We start from the raw sequence: 7,063 nt of genomic DNA, 5'->3' as shown, positions 1-7,063 counted from the left end.
TGGTTGCTTTCTTTCTGTGTCCTCACATGATCTTTCCTTTGTGGCCACACATCCTGGTGTCTCAGTATATCCAAATTTCTTGGTTTTATAGGTCGTGGGTTAGATTGGAGTAAGACTGTCCTTAATGACCTTATTTTACCTTAATCATCTCCAAATATGGCTATACTCTGAGGTGCTCAGGGTTAGGACTTCAACATATGAATGAGAGGGGCACAATTAAGCTCATAGTAATATTATATATTGCTAATGTACATATGTATGTATGTATGTATAAATGGATGAATGGATGGGTACATAGAAATAGATTATGTATACACATACACACACATATATGAATCCTAGTTCCATTCACTTAAAGGATTTCTTTTTTCTCTCTCTCTCTTTCTTTCTTTCTTTCTTTCTTTCTTTCTTTCTTTCTTTCTTTCTTTCTTCCTTCCTTCCTTCCTTCCTTCCTTCCTTCCTTCCTTCCTTCCTTCCTTCCATTTTTTTCTTCACTTTCTTTTATGTGTCAGGGAACAGCTTGCATATTTGTTATGCTTTTAATGAGTAGATAAAATGTACCAATGTGATAAAAACGGGTTGCTACAAGAACTTTCATTGGTAACAGGAACAACTGGATAGAACTTACATGACCATCAAATGTTATCATCATACATGTAGTTTGAAATTTTTCTGATTTACTTAAAAACAAAAAAAAAATTAGACAAATGAAACATATTCATTTGCCAAAAATTCTGTCAAAAAAATATTCTATTTTGCTACCATGTATATAGGTTGTTCAAGATTTATGAATAACATACTTCATTTTGTGACCAGATTTAGATATTCTGTAAGTTAGAGCCATATCGGCAAAGTGCAAGATACTTTCGACTACACTCTCAATACTTTTGAAGATCAGCAGGTTAAGAAAATGAGTAAAACAAAAGGCTATAAGGCAACATGAAATGGTGGGGAGTGCAGCAAGGTAGAACGTATGTGTACTGCCCAAAGCATATAACTTTGATTTGTTAAAAAAATTATCCTAGTTGACTATATTAGAGCATAGCCTCTGATACATTCATGTCACAATTTTCTTGACTTGTTTTTATTATAATGATTTAGTAAGCATGCACTAAATACTGAAGTTACACTGTCCTAGACAACAAAAAAAAAAATCTTGCAGGTATAAGTTCAAGGCATATTCTTAAAAGCATTTAATTGTTGCTTTCAAAATTTTATGTTTATCTAATTATTAGTCCATTTTTCCCTCTTTTACATAATGACCGCTACAAGTTAAATGTATTCTATGTTTTTTCTATGGCCATGCCTCCCTTAACAATCCCGATCTCATCTGATCTTAAAAGCTAAGCAGGTTTGGGCCTGGTTAGTTCTTGGATGGGAGACCACCTAGGAAGACCAGGTGCTGTAGGTGTAACAAATTAAAAAATAATAATAATAAGAGATTGTAAACTGACAAGATCCTTGCACTCTGTGAGGTCAACCAAGGGTTGCCTCACCTAGAAAAAAAAAAACGTATTTTGTGTTTTTTAACTTTTAAAAATCACTTTGTGTTAGTTTTATAAATGTTTAAAAATAAAAATGTGCCATACTTGCATGGTATAAAAAGTTTTGTTCTAATTGTCGTTGGGGAATACAAACAATTTCTGTTATCACTATAAGCTAGCATCCTATATGGCATCTAAATGATTCTATTTAGCATAGATCAAATTATATATTTTCATTCCTTTAGGAAATAAAGCCACTTTCATTTTAAAATTTCACTCTTTTCAAGGATATCAGCCAAAATCATCAAAAAAAAAAAAAGTTAGTATTTATGTTCTGTGCGATTTTATTATCTATCTAATCAATATTAAAAAAAGCTAATGGATTTTCTAAGATTTATGTACAGAATCAATTCAATTACTTTAAGAGGCACAGAACAATTATAACTACTTTTGTGTTGCAAAGTCTGTTTTGAATATATGTCACGTCTCTAGGAAAATAAAAAGACTTTAAATGTAAGTATCACATAAAATAGGATTATTGATTTATTTAGCAGCCAATCTACTACCTCATAATTGCATTTTGTGAAAACCATTGTGTTAAATATTTCAAGCTGTTCATGCCAAACTAAAACTATCAAAACGTATCATGAAAGAATGACCAATCTGTAATCAATGAAGGGAATTAAAACTTGGGTATATTTGTAATTCTTTTGGAAAGCTCTCACCATTTCAATTGTCATGTGGGAATAAAAAAGCTCAATAATTAAGTAATTCTAGACAATAACAATTTTCTCAGGAAAATAAGGAAACTTAAGGCAGATTTAAATGCATATGATTTTACTGTTTAAAATGAAGTTAGTTCTTCTTTTGTGCAAATAAAATCAGATTAGACACATATCAATTATTAATCTGTTGGAAACTACTGCTTTCAGCATTCCTGCTTTTTGCAAGCCTGTGTAAACCTTTGCAATGAGTGAACTAATTTATCATTTTCATTTCCTGCATTTTTAAAAATCAGTAGTAATTATACTTAAATATTACCACTACCTCAAATATTTCCCTTCACACAACAGAAACAATTCCAGAGCATCATGTTATTTCAGTTCCCGATGAAATTTTTACTTAAATTTTGCCATATAACTAAGCTCCAAATCAATTCTGAAACCAATAGATCAGACCCATATCCAGATATGGAATAGGGGACAGCAATGATAATATATCTACCATTGTGTTACTTCTCTATATCCTCTGGATGACATTTTTACTAAATAAATTGATAAGTACTAACTGATAAAACCAGTAAAAACTAAACATAGAGCTATGACATCCACTAGTGCATATATAAAATACACACATGATAAATGAAATAAGCATAATTTCTTGAAGCTTTTTTCTAACATACAAAAATTAATGGATGAAATATACTAATATGTTATATCTGTGTTACTTGTTCAAGCTGAATTTACATGTTCATGATCTTTAAATGTGGCTCATAGCACTAGTTGCTGATGGGAATTGAAATGTAACTTACAAGGCTGGCCACTTTTGCTCCCATAGGAAAGGACACTCACAACAATGGTTCTGAATCACTGGGAGCTGAGCTTGGCAGCAAGCCAATACTACTTGCCCCAGGCAGTCTGCACGTTGGGTGGGGCAGGGTCTCAGAGAGACAGTGGCTGTCAGATCAAAACTGCCTCAGTCTTGCTGGAAATTTGGTAACTGTTTTAAGTTCCTTCGGATGACCCAGATCATAGCAAGACCAACTGTTATCTGGGACTGGCCCACAAGTCCCCAATATCTGCCCAAGTTTGTGTTGGCAGCAGCGATCTGCCAGACCTTGTCTCTGAAATGGGTCTCACAGCACTGGCTGCTGTTGCTGGGATTAGAAACGCTTCTCACAACAATGGCCACCCCGCTGTGAATACTTCACTCTGAATCACTCAGCTCAGGTCTTGACATCTAACCATAAACAACTGCCCCCAGCTGTCTGAAGGTTAGGCGAGGTGGGCTGATCTCCTCAGACCAGCTTCTCCTAATGGCTCTGTGGGAGGGGTCTGCACAATCAAGCTGGCATAGTCTGCAGTGGGGCAGGACTAAGGCACAAAGGTGGCTGCCTTTCCACCCCTCTTTCTGACAACCAGGTAATGGAGACTTTTTCAGAATGAATCCTGCATGAGCCTCAGACCCGCTGCCAATGTCTCGAGCTACTGTTTGCAGGTCAGAAAACCTGTGCCCAGGTCCTTTAAAGGGATGTCTAGGGGCTCAGTCACCTCCTGTCTCACTCAGGTGGCTGGAATTCTCTCTAGTGTCTACAGTCAGTTATTGAAATTTCTTCTTCCCTGGGCTGGGACCTTGGGCTGGGGAGCCTCAAGATGAGACCAGGACACCCCTCTCCTTCAGGAGAGCCTGTGCAGCCTTGATCTCCCTCCCGGTGATCCTCCGCCACCCACGGGTGCAGGTCCAGCCCGATTAAGGACTTTGCCCCTCCTACTGGCTTTGATGTGACTCACTTATATTATCAAATGCAGGTGTTATGATCAGCTGGACTTCAGGCGATTCTCCACATTGATTATTTTATAATTTGGTTGTAATTTCAATGCTGTCCTGGGAGGAGACAAACTCTACTTTTATCTGGCCTGCCATCTTCCACCCACTATTTTATTTTTTAAAATGTTATTGTAAATGAAAAAAGAATGTTCAATTTCTTTTTCCAATAGTTCATTTCTAGTATATAGATATACAACTGATTTTTGTACACTGATTTTGTATTCTGGAACTTTACTCAATTTATTAATTATTTCTAACTTTTTTTTTGATGGAGTGTTTAGGGTTTTCTATATATAAGATTATGTCATCTGAAAATAGAGACATACCAACCATTGACAAGGACATGCAGAAATTTGAACTTTCAAACACTGCTTAGGGATGTAAACTGATACAGCCACTTTAAAAAATCTGTCAGATTCTAATAAAGGTAAACATAAATATAGCATATAATTAATCAGTTCCACTTTTAAGAATGTACCTGAGAGAAATGAAAATATCTCTATACAAAGACATTTTTGTGGCTATTCATGTGAAAAATATTCATAATAGCTGAATGTCCACAACTATTAAGTGAGTAAGAAAAATGTGATGTATCCATAAAATGGTACGGTATTCAGCAATGAAATATTAATTACTGATACATATTTCATGAATTAATCTCAAAAACAGTCTGCTAAATGAAAGAAGACACATGCAAAAAGGAAAAGTACTTGTACTCTTCCTCTTAAATAAAATATCCAGAAAACATATAGATGGAAAGCCTAGGTAGGGTTGGGTGGGATTAGAATACTATACAAATGAACGTAAAAGATCTTCTGAGAGTAATGGAAATGATCTTAAGCTGTAATAGACACAACTCTAAATGTTCACTAAAATTTGTTGATTTGTATTTTACAGCAAATGAATTTTACAGTATGTAAATTATATCTTAATAAAGTTATTGAAAACTTAAAAAACAACAGGATGGCAAGAAGTAATGGAGATATAGATGAAAAGATTTGTGATTAACTGTTAATTGTTGAAGTTATAAATGAGTGTGTAAGATTCTATTTTACACTTTTTCTGGTTATCTAAAATTTTATAGTTGTGCTCTTGGTTTAGTTTTATTTTAATTCATTTTCCTGAATCATTGCTATTTCAATCTGGATTCTGAAAAACATTCTTTTATTTGTCAATTCTATAATATTGCTCCATTTATTTCCTTTGTTTCTCATCACTTGAAACCTTATCATTAGATAGCTGACCTCCTAGATTGGGAGTCTAATTGTCTTTTTGTTTATTTCAGTGTGAAATCACTTTCTTTTTTCTACTTCACAGAAAATTTCATTAACTTCCGCTTTCACTTTTCTATGGTCTGTCTTTCTACTTTCTGACTTTTACACACTTAACTTTGAAAAACTATTCTCTATTTTCTGAATGTTCTTTTTCTCGTGGTAAAGTGGGGCTTGACATAAGAACCTCATATTATAGGTTTTACAATATCTTCAGCTCCACTATTCCAAGTTTCTCAGTGTTTAGTTAGACAATAGGTTGCTCCCAGGCTGACTCAAACCTTGGACTACTCCCTGCTTTAGAAAATTGCCCTGAAACTTGTGACTAATAACCTAATGCTTTGCTGGTCACAATCTTTATGGCCTAGCATTCTTTACAGACTATTCCTGACTTCGTTCCTGGGTTGGAGATGCCACAAGAAAGATGAAGTAATCAGAAAAAAGGCTGGAAAGCTCTGTGAAGCTGAATGACCATCCCTCCCCTCCACCCCTCAAATGGCATAGGCTCTGGAACAATGCCCTGATTTTCCCTTAAGTACCTCAAGCTGGACTGAGAAAGGTAAGACAGCTTTTGAAGATGTTAACCTGTTGCCTTCTCAGATCACCAATGCTTCGACAATAAATGCTTATTCTCAATAGCCCAACTTCTGTGTTGGTCTATTGGCTGAGTGGTGCAGACAGCATAAGCTCCAGACGGGGTTGCCCTCTGGTTTCGATAGTATCCATTATTTTAGTTTCTAAGAACACCGATGATAGTCTTGATATCTGTTTTCTTATATTTTTGTATGTTTCTTTCAGTGTCGTTTTTCTCCTCATTTCCCTCCAGCTGTCCTCTGTATTGGATGTCCTTTCTTAATAAGGTATTACTTGACTTTCTGTCATATTTTCTTTTGTTATTTCTTTTTCATAATGTCTTTCATATTTCTCATTTAGAATGAGACTCAGAAAAAGATGGCTGAAATAGATTTGTGTGTGAGGGAAAGGGAAAGGGAGAGTACACTGTGGCTTATTGGAATTTCAGGAACATCCCAGTATTTTACCATATGCAAGTCGTTTTCTCCCCAGGACCTTTCCGTTTTTCCAGGGATGAATCCTGTAATCTATCACCTAAAAAGTTACATATTTAACTGCTAGATTACTGGTAACTGAACCTGAGACATGCCTGGAGAGAGGCTATCAACACCGAATATCATATACTGCCTTTAATTTTACTGCTATTAATTGTAGTAAAGTACCTCCCCAAGTCTCATCTTTCTGAGCCTCAACTTCAGTTTCTCCTGTAGAAGTGGGAATTTGGTGGTTTTCATCTACAAAGAGTTACAGAGAAATTGGAAGCCTAACTATTCCTTATGTCTTAAACCATCATCCCAGTTTTCAGCTTCTCTCTCACTCTCCTCTACTTTGGCAGTGATTTCTGAATCTTTCTAGTGTAAAGCAACTGTCTATTCATTGGCTTCTCCACTGCAGGCAATTGCCCTTCACTTTTCTTTCTTCTGCTATGTCAGTCATTATGCCCTCCCTTTGCTTTATAGCTTCCAAAGATATATTGACATCTCTTGTTCTTGTATAATATTCTGTCCTCTGGGTTTGTAGATTAATAACTTTTAAAAAACTTATTCCTTTACTGTTTCTGTAATGATTTTTAGAAGAAACAGAGATATGCCTATGGATTTAAATCTATCATGATTAAGTAGAAATCTAAATGATATTTCAAAAATCCATCCTCCCATTAAAAAAACCTACAGATTCTGCCAGGAAATG

At 35.3% G+C, this 7,063-nt stretch overlaps 1 pseudogene; it reads left to right on the top strand.

Moving 5' to 3' along the window:
- Window positions 1–1,292: 1,292 nt before the first annotated feature.
- On the top strand, window positions 1,293–1,411 carry LOC118600588 (annotated as a pseudogene).
- Window positions 1,412–7,063: the final 5,652 nt, after the last annotated feature.

Source organism: Rousettus aegyptiacus, unplaced genomic scaffold (assembly GCF_014176215.1).
Source record: "Rousettus aegyptiacus isolate mRouAeg1 unplaced genomic scaffold, mRouAeg1.p scaffold_m13_p_3, whole genome shotgun sequence".
Lineage (NCBI taxonomy): Eukaryota > Metazoa > Chordata > Mammalia > Chiroptera > Pteropodidae > Rousettus > Rousettus aegyptiacus.
Note: the sequence above shows the minus strand (reverse complement) of the source record. Positions and strands in the feature narration are given on the sequence as shown.